Source organism: Uranotaenia lowii, chromosome 2 (assembly GCF_029784155.1).
Source record: "Uranotaenia lowii strain MFRU-FL chromosome 2, ASM2978415v1, whole genome shotgun sequence".
NCBI classification, from domain to species: domain Eukaryota; kingdom Metazoa; phylum Arthropoda; class Insecta; order Diptera; family Culicidae; genus Uranotaenia; species Uranotaenia lowii.
The window spans coordinates 109,987,133-110,005,047 of record NC_073692.1 but is presented as its reverse complement, the minus strand read 5'-3'; positions in this window follow the sequence as shown (position 1 = coordinate 110,005,047).

Here is a 17,915-nt window from a genome sequence, read left to right as displayed (position 1 = left end):
AAAGTAATAAAAATAAATAAAAGAAACTTGTGACAACACGAAAATATGAGCTTCAAAGTGTGAACAAAAACACAAATCAGTCTTATCTAGTGAGAAATAGACATGTTAAATAGATATTCAAAATTATGATTCAGATTAATCGTCAGTTTTCGACAATGAGGTACGATGAACCCAGAGTTGATCAAATGATACTAGTTCCGGTAAAAAAGTCGGACTGGAGAAGCGCAGATTAAAAAGGCTACTGATTTGTTCATTTTGAAATGATTCAAGATTCCAGAAAACAAGACTGACTGAAGAAGCGCAGATTGAAATCGTTGCTTCTTTGTTTGTTTTGAAATATTTTCAGTTTCGGTAAAAAAAAGACGGACTAAAGAAGCGCAGATTTGAAAGCCTGCTGCTTTGTTTGTTTCCAAATAATACCAGTTCCGAAAAATAAGACGGACTGACGAAGCACAGATTGAAAAGGTTGCTACTTCGTTTGTTTCGGAATAGTGCCAGTTCCGGTAAATAAGACGGACTAAAAAGCGCAGGTTGGGAAAGCTGCTGCTTTGTTTGTTTTCAAATAAAGCCACTTCCGGTAGATTAGGCTGACTGAAGGAGCGCAGGTTTGAATGGCTGCTGCTATGTATGTTTCGAAATTGCGCCAGTTCCGGTAAATAAGACGGACTTAAGAAGTGAAGATTAGAAAGACTGCTGCTCTGTTTATTTTCAAATGATGCCAGTTCTGGTAAAAAAAGACGAACTAAAGAAGCGCTGATTTAAAAGACTGCTGTTATGTTTGTTTTCAAATAAACCCTGTTCCGGAAAACAAGATTGACTGAAGAAGCGCAGATTAGAAAGGCTACTGCTTTGTTTGTTTGGGAATGGCTCTAGCCTCGAGATAGGATTTCAGCTCATTGAAGAAAAGATGAGGAGGTAGTAATTTAGCTACTACCGCTAATTAAGCATTTTTTGTCAATGTAAAGCATGTATCGAATTGTTTGTGGCAATACAGTGAGCGAAATAAGAATAGCACCACTATGTGTTTTGCTTGTTAAAATATGAATGATTGAGAATTACAAAAATGTTCTTCCACAGATTGTTCTGAATTGTTTAACGGATAAATCAAGCATAAGTTTATTTTTTTTTGGACGAAGCAATTGGCGTTGAGGACCAAAAATGTGAAAAAGGGTGCGAAATAAGAATAGCACCACTTGAGTTTTTCAACAAAAACAAGATTATTTTTAAAAATTTACTGTGTCAAAGTGAATAATAATGCTTCTATGAATTACTTGAATAGATAACTGCATTTCAAGGAGTTTTCCAGAATTCCAAAGATTTTCAAAGGTTTTAAAAGGGGGTTATAAGAGATGCTCCTCTAGCGTTAAGTAATTTGATATTTGAGCTGTAATTCTTTACAAAACTACTTACTTTCTTCATTCAAATGACGTTAAATGATGAAACAAACAATTGGGATTAATTATGAATACAAAAAAATAGTTTGTTCAGTAAACCACACTTTTTCCAGTTTAAAATCGCAGATGGCAGCACTATCTTGCAGTTGAAACCAAATTTAGTCGCAAAATTGATTTTTTAGGTTTATTTAGGCCCATATTCATCATTTTGAGGTATTTTCCCATCACAGTTTTGTGGAAGTTCGCGCTGTAGAAAGCTTTTCCGGATTTGCAAAAGAATCACCAGCACAAAAATGTACAACCGCCAAAATTCCTGCTCATCGCAACTTCCGATTCAATTGCAAATCATATCAATAATACTGCTAGCCGTCTGGTCCATCAAGCTCCATCGCAAAGTATAACTTTATTCTGATAATCGGTCCAAAATATTTACTTTTAGTGACCTTGATGCAATTCTAATTTGTTTTTGGATTTAGAGATCTTAGAATTTCCAAAGCGTTCACACGATACATGTATTTATTTCTTGACCAAAATCATCCAGCACTCCCTTATTAATCCCGGATATTCGAAAATGGGCATGAATTTGGTTAAATGGCAAGATAGTGCTGCCATCTATGACTTAAAACTAGAGGAATAGTGTTTGACTATTCAACAACATTAGTATTTTTCCAACCTGCTTTTTGGATTCCTACTCAACCTCAAATCTATGTTTCATAATTTTGCATCATACTTATGAGTGTTAATTAAGAAATCAAGCAGTTTGATAAAATTTTATAGCTCAAATATCAAATTCCTTAACGCTAGAGGAGCATCTCTTATAACCCCCTTTTAAAACCATTGAAAACCTTTGGAATTCTGGAAAACTCCTTAAAATGCAGTTATCTATTCAAATAATTTGTAGAAGCATTATTCTTCACTTTGACACAGTAAATTTTTAAAAATAATCTTGTTTTTGTTGAAAAACTCAAGTGATGCTATTCTTATTTCGCACCCTTTTTTCAAATTTTTGGTCCTCAACGCCAATGGCTACGTCCAAAAAAAGTAAACTTATGCTTGATTTATCCGTTAAGCAATTCAGAACAAACTTTGGAAGAACATTTTCGTAATCCTCAATCATTCATATTTTAACAAGCAAAACACATAGTGGTGCTATTCTTATTCCGCTCACTGTATCTTACTGTATGACAAATTTCAACCATATAACAGAATTCAACCATGTGATACATTCTTATCATGCAAAATAACAGTTCATGTGACATTATCGAAACATGCAACATAATCCGACCATGTGATATAATCTGGCCATACAACATAATCTAACCATGCACGTGACATTATCAGACTATGTGCTAAAATCGAACCAAGGCACAAAATAGGACCATGTGACATAATTCGACTATGCTACATAATCCGACCAGGCTACATAATCGACCACGTGACATAATGAGACCACGTGACATAACCGGACCATATGAAATTATCAGACTATGCAACATAATCCGACCATGCAACATAATCCGATCATATTACATCAGAACATGTAACAAAATCGGACCATGTGACCAAATCTGACCATGAGACATCTTCCGATCATGCAACATAATCCGACCATGTGACATTATCAGACTGCAACATTATCCGACCATGTGACATTATCAGACCATGAAACATAATCCAACTATGTGACATAATCAGATCAAGTAACATAATCGGACCATGTGACATAATCCGATCATGCAACTTATACCGACTTTGTGACATATTCCGACCAAGCAACATATTCCGATTATGCAACATAATCCGACCATGTGACATAATCTGACCATCTGACCATAATCAGACCGTGTAACATAATCCATCAACGCGTAACAACATGTAGGATACGAAAGACGCCCTGCCACTGGCGCCTGGGCCCATCACCACTCAAGCCCTCTTCCACTGGTCGCCTTCGCCGCTGGCTGTCTACGTTGCTGGCCGTCATCGCTGATCGCTGTCTCTGCAACTGGTCCCCGGTGCAACCGAACTACTGTAAATCGATATCTGAGTTGGATTACCACTGGTGGGGTCCAAAATCAGATCGGAGTGCAGCAACGTCTGTTCAGTTCGACCGCAAACAGAGAATGAAACCGAGTCGACCGACGAGCCCTTTCTTTTGCTTCCGTATTTTCTTTCTTTTTCTCTTTTTTTTTATTTTTACTTGACGATGACATCCTTTAGATGTGATGTCCGTTAAAGAGGCTATTTTCGTGACGCGAGATTCGTTTGCAAATTTCAATTTGCCCATATTGTGTTGCGGTAAGACGCAATTCTACGTCAAATTGAATCAAGCAAACTTCGTGTTTTGTTATTGCATATTTAAATGAAAATTTTGATTAGAGGTTAGAGATCAGAAGGAAAATGGAGATGAGATGAAGAATGTATAGAGTAAAAATAAAAGTAATAAAACTAAGTAAAACAAATATGTGGCAACCCGGAAATAGAAGCTTCAAAGTGTGAACAGGAACACAAATCAGTTATTGGTCTTATCTTGTGAGCAGGGCCGTAGGAAGATGCGGCGCATGGGGGGATTTTGGTAACAAAAATTTTTCTTCAACATTTGTGCTGGGACAATGTAGGTATACATAACATATAGTAAAAAAAAGTTCCATATCATTCACCACCATTCACACACCATTCACGTTTAAGTTATTTCACATTCAAAGTTGGTTATTTATTTTGAATCCTAACATTCAAAAAATAAGCCCTAGAGGTTGCCAATTTTTAAATGAAGTTTTAAAATATAAGTAAATAAGAGATTTGAAGGTTTCATATTAAAAGGAATCTTTGTGTATGTACTCTAATAAGCAAGTAATAAGCAAGTAATTACAAATTCTTTTTAACGACAAACACAACCATTTTGTGGATTAATTCAGATTCGTTTTTTACTCTTGAAAACTCGATAAAAATTTGAGATTTAAGTATGATATTTTGTTATTTTTATGAAACCAAAATAAATATTTCCCGCTGAATTTTCACTTGAAAATAAAGTACAAGTTCTATTACCAACAAAAGTTTATAACCAATCATTTGCTTTATAATTAAAATCTGTAATTTTATTTTATCGACCTTTTCCGGCGGATTTAATTTCAGAGCTACAGGCCTTCGTCTATAATAATTTGATTCAGGACATTTTGAAAAACAAAATGTCTCGAATCAAATTAATATAGACGAAGGCCAGTAGATTTGTCCACTAAAGAGAAGCGAAAGCCAGAGTAGTTCGAAACGTCAGTTTTTAAAACGTTTTTTAATCCAAAATCCACCGAAAAAAACGATAAAATAAAATTACATTAAAGCGTGGCTATGAACAAAATTGATATAACTTTATATTTGGGATTTCTCTTGTTGTGTGTTTAAAAACTGACATTGATTGTATACAAAATTTTAATTTTGAATCCTGTATCAAAATTATGAAACTACAAATAGAGTGTCCAATTCCCGGCCATTAAAGCTTAAAGCGAAATGAAGACATTATTACTCTACCTCAGTTAATGTAAAAAGTTGATGTTGATGTTAAGCCATGTATCAAAGTAGAGCTTTCATTTTCCTTGCTCATTCTTAACCGTTTTTCCAATTTAAATTGTGATTTTTTTTAGTAAATTATCACTTTTAATTGGCTTCGGGAATTCCTGGGTTATTTTAGGCGTTCCCCGAGATTCGCGAATTCCCGATTTTTTTTATCCCGAGCATCCCCGGTCGGGAAATCCCGGGTAGGACATTTTAACTACGAACTCCTTCTATTTGAATCCATAATAAAATTCTCACTTTGATATTTTAATAAAAAAAATAAAACTTTACTTTAAGCTGAATCTGAATCTGAGTTTTAAATTTTTTATTTCAAGTCTGTAACTAAGGTTTAAAATAAAATCTGAATTCCAAATTTGAAAACGATTTTTTGAATCTAAGTTTCAGATAATAATTCCTACATATTAATCACCAACTAAAAAGCGAAATTTTCAATTCTGGATCAACATTTTGAAATTTTCTTGAGTTCAGATTCTGTATAAGAGTCAAAAACAAAAAATTTAAATCCAAACCTTTAAAATTGTTTATATTATCATATATATTCCTTCATATTTCAAAATGATAAGTTTTGCGTATGAGAATGCAACTTGTTTAAGTTTGAAATGCAAAACCAAGATTTGAATCATGATTTTGTGTCAATGAAGAAAAACTGAAATTCAAGAATAATCAACTGGATACAGAATCCGAAATCTTATCACAGACATCGAATTTTAATTGCGGACCAAATACGAGATATCTCGTTTTTTCGCTTGACGAATGTGCGTTTCACTGGGAAGCATAACTCAAATATGATTCATTTCATAAAAAAGCTTTATTCTACAAAAATGTAAAACAGCTTTCAAAAACTCAAATATACTAGATTTGTAAAATTTAATCCAGCTGTTTCTGAGCTAGATAACACTGAAATTTGGTGTTTTCGGGCATTGGTTTCTTGGCGATCCTTAATGTGTTAATAAAACCACAAAATTTGGAGTAATTCCAGATATTTTTCGGCAAGTATCCGGGCCGTGCAAATTCGGGCATTTTTTCTTATTATTCATCGATATCAAAATTATTCAATTAAAATTATGAAAAAAAAAATCTTGAAAAATTATTTTCTTATAGAAACTTCTCAGTCCATTTTAAATCATTTTTTAAGCTTCCTGAAACCGTTAATGTTAATTTTGATAAAGTTTTCTCAAGGAATTTGTAAGCAAAATACATAATTCGAAAAATTCAATTTAAATTTTTGATTGCTTTTGCAAATAAACTTAAACAATTCGGGCAAAATCTAGGCAATCTCCAAGCCACCGACGCCGACCGTGGCCAACGGGATAGCGTTCATGTCTTCTAAGCCAGAGTTCATGAAATCGAATCTCGATCACGGCACATGAAGTACTTTTTCTGTGATCTTGGTGGTTTTAGCATTTGTGAGATGCTAGCCAACCTTAGTAAAAAAAATCTTGAAAGATGGTACGCCTTAGAGTTAAGTAAATTCGATCTCTTCAAAGAAACATAAAGTTTCATAAAGGACTAAATTTATATCAACATGTGTGGATATTTTCGAAAACTGTTGAATTGTTGAACTTGGAATTGACCTGGCATTTTCGGACTCTAATGGGGAGAGTTTAACATATAGAGATTTATTTAGAGAAAACGATCATTATTTTATCTTGATCATTAAAACTTCTACATTTTCAAAACAAAATATGAAATTCTACATTAAAAGCAAAATTTAAAGGATGTTGACAGTGCCAACTAGTAAACGACCAAATACACAGATAAATTTCGAATTATCATCATAAACATATAACGCCAATAAAATTCACAGAAATGATGACGGTTGATAAACTTCCAATAATCGTCCATTGGAGAAATTGATTGCCCTCATCGAACGGAGACAGTCACAATAAACAGTCATTTATAATGAAAATGATTGTCAATTGAAGAAGTCCGACCCACAGTTAGTCGGGCGAGGATGATGTCGCGCCATAGAAAATCTAGTCCCTGCCTATGTATCTATACTTAATCCTCGGAAACTCTCCATCACTTCCAGCATTGGGGATGGGATTCGCCGGAGTGCAGCAGTTGAATTTATAGCGCCGATCTTAGTCCCAGGTCCCCATATAATGACGCAAAATATATGGCCAAAATCATTCATCGGATTACGAGACCAGTAGTGGCGTGGCGGGTCGCGCAAACGCCTCTTTGCTTTGGCCTTAGCGGCGCAACGCAACGCGCGCGGTTGTCTGGTGAATGAAATGGAAGAACAATAACAAACCCGGAGCCCGAAATGGGGGAGAAGAAGCAGAAGAAGGCACATACAGCATGAATTACGATCTATTACCCAGTCAAAACACTTTTCACACTGCGATTGTTGCTAACTGGTTGCAGCTCAGGATAATAACAACGAACCAGTTGTAACTACAAAGAACGAATCGAGAAGTAGGGTGGATCACGAACAGGATCGATGTTTTACGGTATTCAAGTGTTCAAGCTCAAAGCTCACAAAAATGATTTTAACAGTTTTACAAAAAATGTAAATTTCCAAGGGTACTCTCAAACATCAAAATATTAATAAAAAATAATTACTGGAACATTTCACACCCTAGTTCACGCAGTTCAATGAAATTGAATTAAGCAGATACCCACCTTCGCCCACCCACTACTGGTAATTTTGATTTTTTCTTTTTTGTAACTACCACCATATGCAGTGTACAAGATATTGTATTCCCAAGTGAGTATGAAGCGTGTGTAGAGCTGGAACGTTATGATTGAGGTTCATTCTTGAACTTTTTTTTTCTCTTTCAATATTTTTAACTTTATTTTTCAAAGCCGGTTAGCAGCAGCAGCTCAAAGGCGGGAATCCAAGAGTCCCGCACTGATGTACGCGTGACCGTGAACAGGGACAGAAATTTTAAATTTAGCACCCATTCAAATCACAATCAAAGCTCATTTTGCTTGCTTTCAATCCCTTTATAAATTAAACTCTCTGGGAACAGCCCTTTACCAGAAGTCGAGGGCAGGGTTAGGAAATATGAGAATGATAAAGAACACACTGTTTTCCAGACAGATGATGTTTTAACAATGAATGATGAATGATGTTCTTTTAACAATAATTCCAGCAGACTCAGAGATCGAAACAATTAAAATTTCTAGATACAAAAACAACGTATTCAGATATTCAAATTTCGGATGGAAATAACGCCTACCCTGTACTGTTGCATAAGTTTCGGGCGTTTAAATTCAACCATCGTGATCCATCGAAGGGTGGCATACCAAGTGAATGACGTTTAACGGCGGCACAAACGTGCTAGCCATTTTAATTGTGCGTGTTGGAATCGAATCATCTTATTTGAGCATAAATGAGGCACTTGGGATCAGAGGGGTGCAAGTGATTTTTTATCAAAACTGAGATAATCTGTTTTTTGGAAATTTAAAGTATAGATTAACATTCTGTAGAAGACACAGGTCGAAAAAAAAATTATTTCGATATTTTTAAGCTGTTTTAAAAATAACGTGTTAATGAAAATGCTGTTTCGTTTGGTGTCAGAAGGGTGCAAGTGCACTCTTTAGTCTTTAAGACTGAAAACAAGTAGTGAAACAATTATGGAACCATCATCTAGTTCCGACTTTTTAGGATTTTCTACTGGTTCTGATCGGATAATCCAAAGTCCCTAAATAGAAAAGTGATGAAAATAGATTCAGATGAAACTTGGTCGGCAGGTTAATAAACATGAAAAACCTCATTGTCATGTATACGAAAAATTCTAAAAGGTTTCTTTTTTTTTTTTTTGTAGAGAAATGAATCCAACTTAGATGAAATTTCAGGGACTAGATATGGGAAAATTGATGTTGAAAAACATGCGAAAAAAATTCGCCTTGTCTCCCGGTGAGACTTGAACCCACATCTTGCGCCTCTCCGGGGCCCATGTATTAACATTCTACTACAGGAGACCAACCTGGCGTATGAATATTATACTGGTTGAGTGTCGATGTCTATCGGAATGAAGGGAATAGTTCTCCCATGTGATCATAATCATTTTTCTTGGTCTATATCTATTCCCATCTTTTCATCTTATGGTAGTTGGACTCAAATTTGGATATTTTAGGCACGGTTTCTTTTTTTTTATGGCAAATTTAGCTTATGTTAATAAGGGTGAAAGACAGACACAAAACGCACGTAACAACAATTTTTTGGTAAATATATCTAAGAAAAGTCCCTCGGGTGAAAGCTCAGAAGATTAAGATTGTTCGACAGGCTCTGATCATGATGTCACATACTATTCCACGGAACAAACTGAAACTTCGGAAAGTTCAGATGAGTCGTTGTCGGAAGGTATTTTACAAAAAATAACATTAAGTCTTTTAAGGAATATTTACATAACATTTTTGGAAAAGGGCCTAGTAGAATTGGACCAAAAAAATGAAAAATTAAACATCCACGGTTCTTTTGGAGAATCAGAAGTTGCTGCTGCTGCAGTTGCTAACGAGAATGAGTCCACTTCTGGATAGTCAACTGGTCATTCATCAAGGCTCCGAAAATGCCAACGAAATCAGACAGTCTGGAATTTCAACTTGCGGAAAAGCTACGAAACTAAGGGGAAAAATACGTTGATTCTATCAGAAAAAGCGACCAGCTAAACAGTTGATTCCAATGGAACTTGCAAATCTTGTTCATTCTGAGTTGCATGGAAATTTGTAGCCCAAAAACGCAAAAAATCAAATATGTGAACAAAAACAAAACAGCTAGTGTCATACTGAAAATACTCGTTACATACATGTTCCAAAAGGATGCGATCATATTGTTTGGAGTCAGAGGGGTGCAAGTGTCATTCTGGGGATCAGAAGGGTGCAAGTGAAAAATATCAAAAAAAGTAGTTCGCCGTTTCAACATAAATATCGCAAAAACTTTGGTTTTTCTTTCAGAATCATTCATTTTAGATCTCTTGAGACACACTCCATCGAAAATTGAGTAGAAAAAGCGATTCGATAATTTTGATTTAGAAAAAAAAAAACATTGAGGCCCGTTTTCTCGAAATCATCATTTCGGCACTTGCACCCCTCTGATCCTAAGCGCCTCAAATTATACCAATTCTTCATGTGGATGCATACACGTGGACGCTCGTAGGTAGTCGAACAATAAATTGCAGATTGATGTTACTCAGGGTGGCCAAAGAACCGGGAATTGAAAATCGAACCGGGAAAACCTGGAAAACCGAGAATTTAGATTTAAAACCGGGAAAATTAACAAAAGGCAACCGAAATTCAGTTTTGGTTCGAAGATCAGGGATTCAACCCATTATTAAAAAATTAGAATCATCATCAGTAAAAAAAAAATGTGTAAGAAAACTCAAAAACTCACTAATTTTACAAAAACCTAGGCTTTAAAACTGCATCGAAGAATAAGATGAGAAATTCATAAAGTTTCTTAAATAAATTTATTCAAGTATCGCACAACATTACAACCATTGAAAAAAATCTGTCTATCATATAAAACAAGCAAATTAAAGTTAAATTTTGAATACAAAACTATTTATTTAAAATTTGGGAATGTTAAAAGATGCCAATATTATAATTTTCCAGTGATAGTGTTCAATTCAAGAGTTAATCACAAGACAGTCATCTTTTTGCAAGGCACGGTGTTTATTGTACTTAAATAACAATAAATTTGACAGCGCTGGAAATTCGCTGAGTTAAAAAGAAAACCATCTTCTACCAAATGCATGGTTGGAAAAAATAACCAACTGGGTCCAAAACATTTTTTTTTCTACAAATAGTGCTTTTAATCCTTCGATTAATAAAGTAACAAATTTGCAATTTAATGTCTAAACACTAATTGTTGCAAAAGTAAAAAATCGTATTTCATTTTGAAAAAAAAGTTCTCGGTGTATTCATAATTTGCAACTGTTAAAATGATTTTTAAGGAAAAATGAAAATCATGAAATGAAGGGTTAAAATTAACTTTTTTCGATTTCTGGTCATAATTGAGGCACTTAGGATCAGAGGGGTGCAAGTGATTTTTTATCAAAACTGATTTAAACTGTTTTTTGGATAGTTAAAGTATAGATTAACATTCTGTAGAAGACACAGGTCAAACGAAAAATTATTTCAATATTTTTAAGCTATTTATAAAAAAACGTGTCAATGAAAATACTGTTTCGTTTGGTGTCAGAAGGGTGCAAGTGCACTTGCACCCTTCTGACACCAAAGGATTATACTTTTAGGCTGATTTCATTAGAACGTATACATTTTTGTCAGTTGAAAACAACATCATCTAGCTCCGAATAGGATTTTCTACTGGTTCTGACCAGGATAATCCAAAGTCCTCAGATAGAGAAGTGATGAAAATAGATTCAGGTGTAACTTCGTCGGCATAAAAAACTCATAGTTATGTATACAAAAAATTCTAAAATATTTTTTTTATGGCACATTTAGCCAATGCTAATAGGGATAAAAGGCAAACACAAAACGCACTTAACAATATTTTTTGGCAAATATATCTAAGAAAAATCTTTCGGATGAAAGCTCAGAGGATTTAAATAACTGTTTAGGAAAGAGGCCTGGTATAATTTGACCAAAAAAGAAAAATTAAACATCCACGGTTTGTCTGGATAATCAGAAGGTGCTGCTGCTGCAGTTGCTAGCGAGAATGAGTCCATTCCTGGAGAGTCAACTGGCCATTCATCAAGACCCCAAAGACGCCAACGAAATCAGGCAGTCTGGAAACTCATCTTGCGATAAAAAGCTACGAAACCAAGGGGAAGCGTACGTTGGTTCTACCGGAAAAAGCGACCATCTAAACAGTTAATTCCAATGAATGAACACATATGCAGGTATTCTTGTGTATCCACCATTAAGGAAAAAGAGAGATTGAAAGTTTTCAACAAATTCTGGGAATTAGGATAGTGGAACTTGCAAACCTCGTTCATTATGAGTTGCATAGAAATTTGAAGCCCGAAAACGTAAAAAATTAAATGTGTGAACAAAAACAAAACATCTAGTATCATACTGAAAATACTCGTTACATACAGGTTCCAAAAGGATGCTATCATATTGTTTGGAGTCAGAGGGGTGCAAGTGTCATTCTTGGGGTCAGAAGGGTGCAAGTGAAAAATATCAATAAAAGTAGTTCGCTGTTTTAACATAAATATCGCAAAAACTTTGGTTTTTCTTTCAGAATCGTTCATTTTAGACCTCATGAGACACACTCCATCGAAAATTTAGTAGAAAAATTGATTCGATAATTTTGATTTATAAAAAAAACTTTGAGGCCCGTTTTCTCGAAATCATCATTTCGGCACTTGCACCCCTCTGATCCTAAGCGCCTCAATTTATCCAAAAAAATCAAATTAAACTTTTTTAAAAGCTTCAATGTATTAAGATTCCTTTAAATATTTGCGAAAATTTTGAACATACTGTTTTACAACCTGATCCGTGACCTGGTGTGTTTATTTCGATAGAAGACAATATGTAAATTCTTAAAAATGTTAAAATTATTCAACAAGGCATAGTAGTTCCCTTCGAAATATACACATTTGTGTTTTGAGTGAAGCATTTTAGATAAAAATCCTTGAACTTGAATGTTGCAAACAAAATTATTGCAATTAAAATGTTTTTTTTACTCATTTCGTTCCGATGACACAAGGCAACAAAATTTAAGTTTTTCCGTTTGCCAGAGGATTGAAAACTGGTTTTGACTTATTCGAATCCAAAGATACAGTTAGGTTTTAATCTGCTAGCTGTAGTTTTATAGAATCAAGGGTTAACTAGAAATTTTTAGCAACATTTTAGAAAATTTCTAAGCTACTCAAATCGAAGGTTTTGAATCAATGATAAACTTTTCCGAAACCCGCGAGTAGTTGAAACTTCTGAGAAAACTGAAGCGTGCTAAGTTTATCTATCTGGTGAAATATGAGAATTTAATGAATCATTTTATTTTTTAAAGCATAGGTAAGTAAAACAAAATTTGTTGTCTTCTACAAAGTTGTAAATGGAATTTGAATCATTGATACCGAAAGCTCATAAATGTTCTTCAATTATGTCACAAATTTTTTTTTATTGCTTTTTTTTAAACCTGAGGATTTTTGTTTTCAAGAATCGTTTCTTTGAAACTACAATAGCTTGGAAATATCTTAATCCTCTATCAAATGGAGGATAATAAAAATATTCGAATTAAGTTTTAGTTTTATATTGAGGGCTGTCAATATCATTAGAACTACATCTAACAGAATTGATTCGAATTCAGGATGGCTTCATGTTTTGAAACAAAGTCTTAACAGAATTGAAAACATTTGCACACCATGTTTAACCCACAAATGTTACTTTTTCACTGAAATCAAATCCACATTTTCCTGCATAACTAAGCTAAACCTCTACTGAATTAATCATCAAAACGTTGAAATTTTTTTCTGTAAATATTTTTATTGACCTGTAACTATGAAATTTATGCCAAAAATAGATCTGTTTTTCAGTAATTTTATATGTTTAAATAATGTACGAAATCAGTTTTTATTAAATTATAACTATAGTTTGCAAATTTTTACGGTACTGAATCATGCTAAACATATTTAAAACAAAAGTTTTGGACCATATATGGGGTCCATACATATATCAGGTCGTATACATTGGAGGATTTAGAAATGTTTTCATAAAACTTGTTTATGGCTACTACGAAAAATTACATTGTTCCTTTTTAAAAATTCTTTCAAAATTTGCAATTTCAATTATACATATATTTATATCAAAAATTTTTCTTGAACTTAAAATTCTAAATCTCTGATAGTTTTACAATAGTATAGATACCTACTTGAATTCTAGTACCAATCAGTACTGCAGATCAGAACTGCAAAATTATAAGTAACAACTTTACAACGCTATAAAAATCAAAAATAAATGCTTCTTATTTCTATTGATTTAAAAAACTTTCTGATTTTATCATAAGAATTAGATTTAATTATTTTGAATTTCTTATGCAAATTTTTTTAATAGTCATTTTAAAACTTAAATTCATTATTATAAAATAAAAAAATACAGTGGGTGAATTTGAATTGAATAAATGTTTAAATTTTTTCAATATCTCAAACTTTGATATGATGTTAAATAATCCTCAAAACTGTTAAATCAAGACGTTGTAAAGAGACTTGCTGAGTTGGATTATTACGTCGACTGCTGAAAAATCGAGTTTTGCAACGAGTAACATACACAATTTTATGCAAATTCGGAAAATTCCTTTGGAGATCCATCAATTGACCTACAAGAAGTGCATCTTAACACATAAGCACATACTTTGTCAAATGACTGAATTTTTTTGATAAAGTGGTTGGTGGACTGTACTTTTTCAGACAAAAGTATGCATCGAAAATTACCGCTTATCGATACTGTTTTCCGAGTCTAAAAGTTTACTTTTTTATTCATTTTTTTTTAACTGGACTAAAACGGAGGACAAGTTGTACGGAAAATTATAGGGTCGACTGAGATTATTATGAACTAAGTTCGTTCTTTTTTGTTTTTATATCTGTTAATAATCACCCAGGTGAATATGGGGTTGTAGTAATTAACACTGTTAAGATTCTTGTTACGTGAAAAATTTTGGTGTTGGCAATATTTCTTGTGGAATCTTAACACTGTGTCTAGAAACGATGTGTGGTCTTCCAAAATTTACCCTTAATTAGTCTTGGAGAATTTGTGTTTTCACAAAGAAACAAGGAATCTTGTCCTACAATCTCGTATTCACAGATTTTAGAAACTGATAAAGTTGTGTATAACGGTTTATTTTAAATATCTTGACAGCTATTGATATTTTAAAAATTTAAGATAAGTATGTTATTAAATAATGCCCAAAAAGATGTGTTCACTCCGCTTTTTGAAAAACATGAGCGATTATAAACAATCGTCTGTGAATCATTAAGATAAATGTTAAGCGAAAATTTATATTACTTTTGAAGGTGCATTTGTTACTGACTGTAAAACGTCTGAAAACAACATTGTTACTGAATCTAATGTGACAAGGCCGTTACATGATTGAACGCTCTCAGAACAATTTAAAATTCAAAGAGACGTGGATTTTGTGAGCTGTAGCAACACATTTGGTTACATATCTGTAACATAAAAAAAAATGATAGAATGTAACATGACGAATGATTGATTGGAAAGCACTGCTCAACACACCATTTTTAAATTTTTTGTAATCCTGATTGAAAAGCTCATAAGGGTAGTATTGTAGGATGTTTTTTTATCGTTTTTATAAATGCAATGAAAACCTTAAAATAGATACAAGTTCGGCTAAATGTTCAATGATTTGAGTGTAATGATAATTACTGTGAAAGAAAAAAAATTGAACATCCGCACTGGCCAGTAGATTGATGAGTGAAATTTAACGTTTAAACTCCATTCCTTCTCACGTCTATTTTCAAGAAAAACTTTTTGTTTATCGATTTTGTTTTTCTCTAAAATAATATTTGAATTTTATAAATAAACTTTATCTTAATTTTACATTCCATTCTCAGGTAATTATCACAGCTGAAACAATCTGAAAACATTCTTAGAAACAGCCTTCCCCAGCTGTGCTTTTCCAGCTGCTCTGTCTTTGTTTACCAGCACATTACCGAAACATAAACAAACCATCGTAGCAGCAGCCTCTAAAATCTGCGCTCTCTGAGCAAATCCGTCTTTTTACTAGAGGCCGAATCAGAAACCATTTTTTCGTAGCAACAGCCTTAAAAACTGCGCTCCCTCTGCCAATCAGTCTTTTTACTGGTGGCCAAATCATAAACAAACAATCGAAGCAGCATCCATAAAAATCTGTGCTCAAGCCAACCGTTTTTTCACCGGTGGCCAAATCATAAACAAACAATCGAAGCAACAGCCTTAAAAACTGCGCTCCCTTAGCCAATCCAACTTTTTACCGGTGGCCGAATCATAAACAAACAATCGAAGCAGCAGCCTTACAAAATCTGCGCTTCTTGTGCTTACCCTACCAACTATGCCATTGTCGTGATATTATGATTCATAAGAATCTCATTCAGAGATTCACTTAAACGCGTTTGCCACTCACAAGAATAAATCAATGGCTCTTTGTTTTGTTTGTTTTGCCATGTGTTGTCAACATATAAAGCGTTGCCATAGAGATTTATTTTATTTCAATTTTTTTTTCAATGTTGCCGAATTCAACTTTTTTTTTATTATATAAATTTTGATTTTTTTTTTATTTTCTACATATCCCTCATCTCATCCCTACAATAGTTTCAAAGTATGTATTTAAAAAAAAATTAAAAAGAGACTGAGCAATTTCGATAAAGGTACAGTATACGTCACGAAAAATTTCGATTAGACAAGAAAAAAAAATATGACGACAAGTATATACCATAGGAGGAAAACGTCATGACTTATTTACTGTATGAGTTTTAGGGGCTAAAGGCAAAAAATAAGATCGGTAAGAAACTCGCTTGAGGATCAAGTGTTATAAACGATTGCACTAGCCGCCGACCGTGGCCTAGAGAATAACGTTCAAGTCTTCTATGCCTGGTGTCATGAGATCAAATCTCGGTCACGGCAAACATGGTGGCTTTCTGTGGGCTGGTGGTTTTAGCATTTGTAAAATGCTAGCCATCATATCCTTGAAAGATGTACGCCTTAGTGTTAAATAAATTAGATCTCTTCAAAAAAACATGAAGTTTTACTGAGATTCTATATGTGAGTGTTCGTTTTTTTAATTGTTCATAATGGATAGATGCGTAGGGTAACGGACCTATTTTGGACCGCTTTGGGAAGTGGCTATGCTATTTTCTGGAATAAAAAAGCATATGCTACAATTTTCGACTGCTTTATACGTTCATTACGAAGATCAAGGCTTTTTCTATCGAGAAATATCGTCGTTTGTTGCAATGTAACAAGATTTAAGCCTAAAAACACGTTTCTTTAATCATTACTCTGATCAGTATTTTGGACCACCAGGTTTCTATTTTAGACCACCCTTTGGACCTATTTTGGACCACCCTAAAACTAAATAAGTTTATTTTCTAAATTTTGCTATATTTCGACAGTGATTGATGCGCAATTATGCGAATTGTTATAGACTAGTCAAGTTTTGTTTGATCGATAATAATAGAGTAAGAACAGTAAAATTCTTGTTACATAGTGTGTTCCAAATGTTACGAAAATTCTGACAGCACACTGAAATCTTCACGAAATTTGTTCTGCAGTGTGCAATACTGGCTAGTTGGCTTATCTTTAGGCTCAATTTTCAGAACGCAAATCTCCTTCAGGCGACCCAATGATAAGTTGAGAAAGTCTGACATCATGAACTTCGCTACATCAATTGATGCATTTTGACTTCCCAAACGTTAGTGGATTTGGTTTGGCTTCAGTTCTGTAGATAGATTCAAAAACTTTGTTCTAGGATTTATCATTGGAGTACCTTTCCAACAGTTTTTTTTTTTAATTTGCATAACCACAGGGGCTGAAAAACTAGATTTTTAGTACTTTATCGCTTGTAAAATTTACTCATTTCAACCACATTTTCCCAAGTATTGAAACATATATAGCTATAATTGAATATATTATTTGATAAAATTGTTCTAATATTAACTGAGATATTTCAACTGTTACAGAATTTAAACTCGTTGCATATTTGCCGATTTGTTGTCGTTTTTTTCCAAACCCCTCTTTTAGACGGGTTTTATATTTCGCGTCTTCTACCTACCCAAGTTTTTTGCCTCCAAAATCATTCCTGAATGCACTCATTTTACTGGCAATCATAAATGGTTGAAACTTTAAGACCAAACTTTCAATAATTTTTCATGAAGCATGACTTGACTTAATAAAAAGTTGGTGCAAATCCAAGTTTTCATGTTTTAGGGTTCCTTAAGCTGTAGCTTTTAACAACTGCTTATCAAACAGTTGCCATTGATGTAGATTGTTAATTTAACGTGATTCAAAGCACAGTGCACAAAAAGTAAGTCAAAACTATGATTGGCTTGG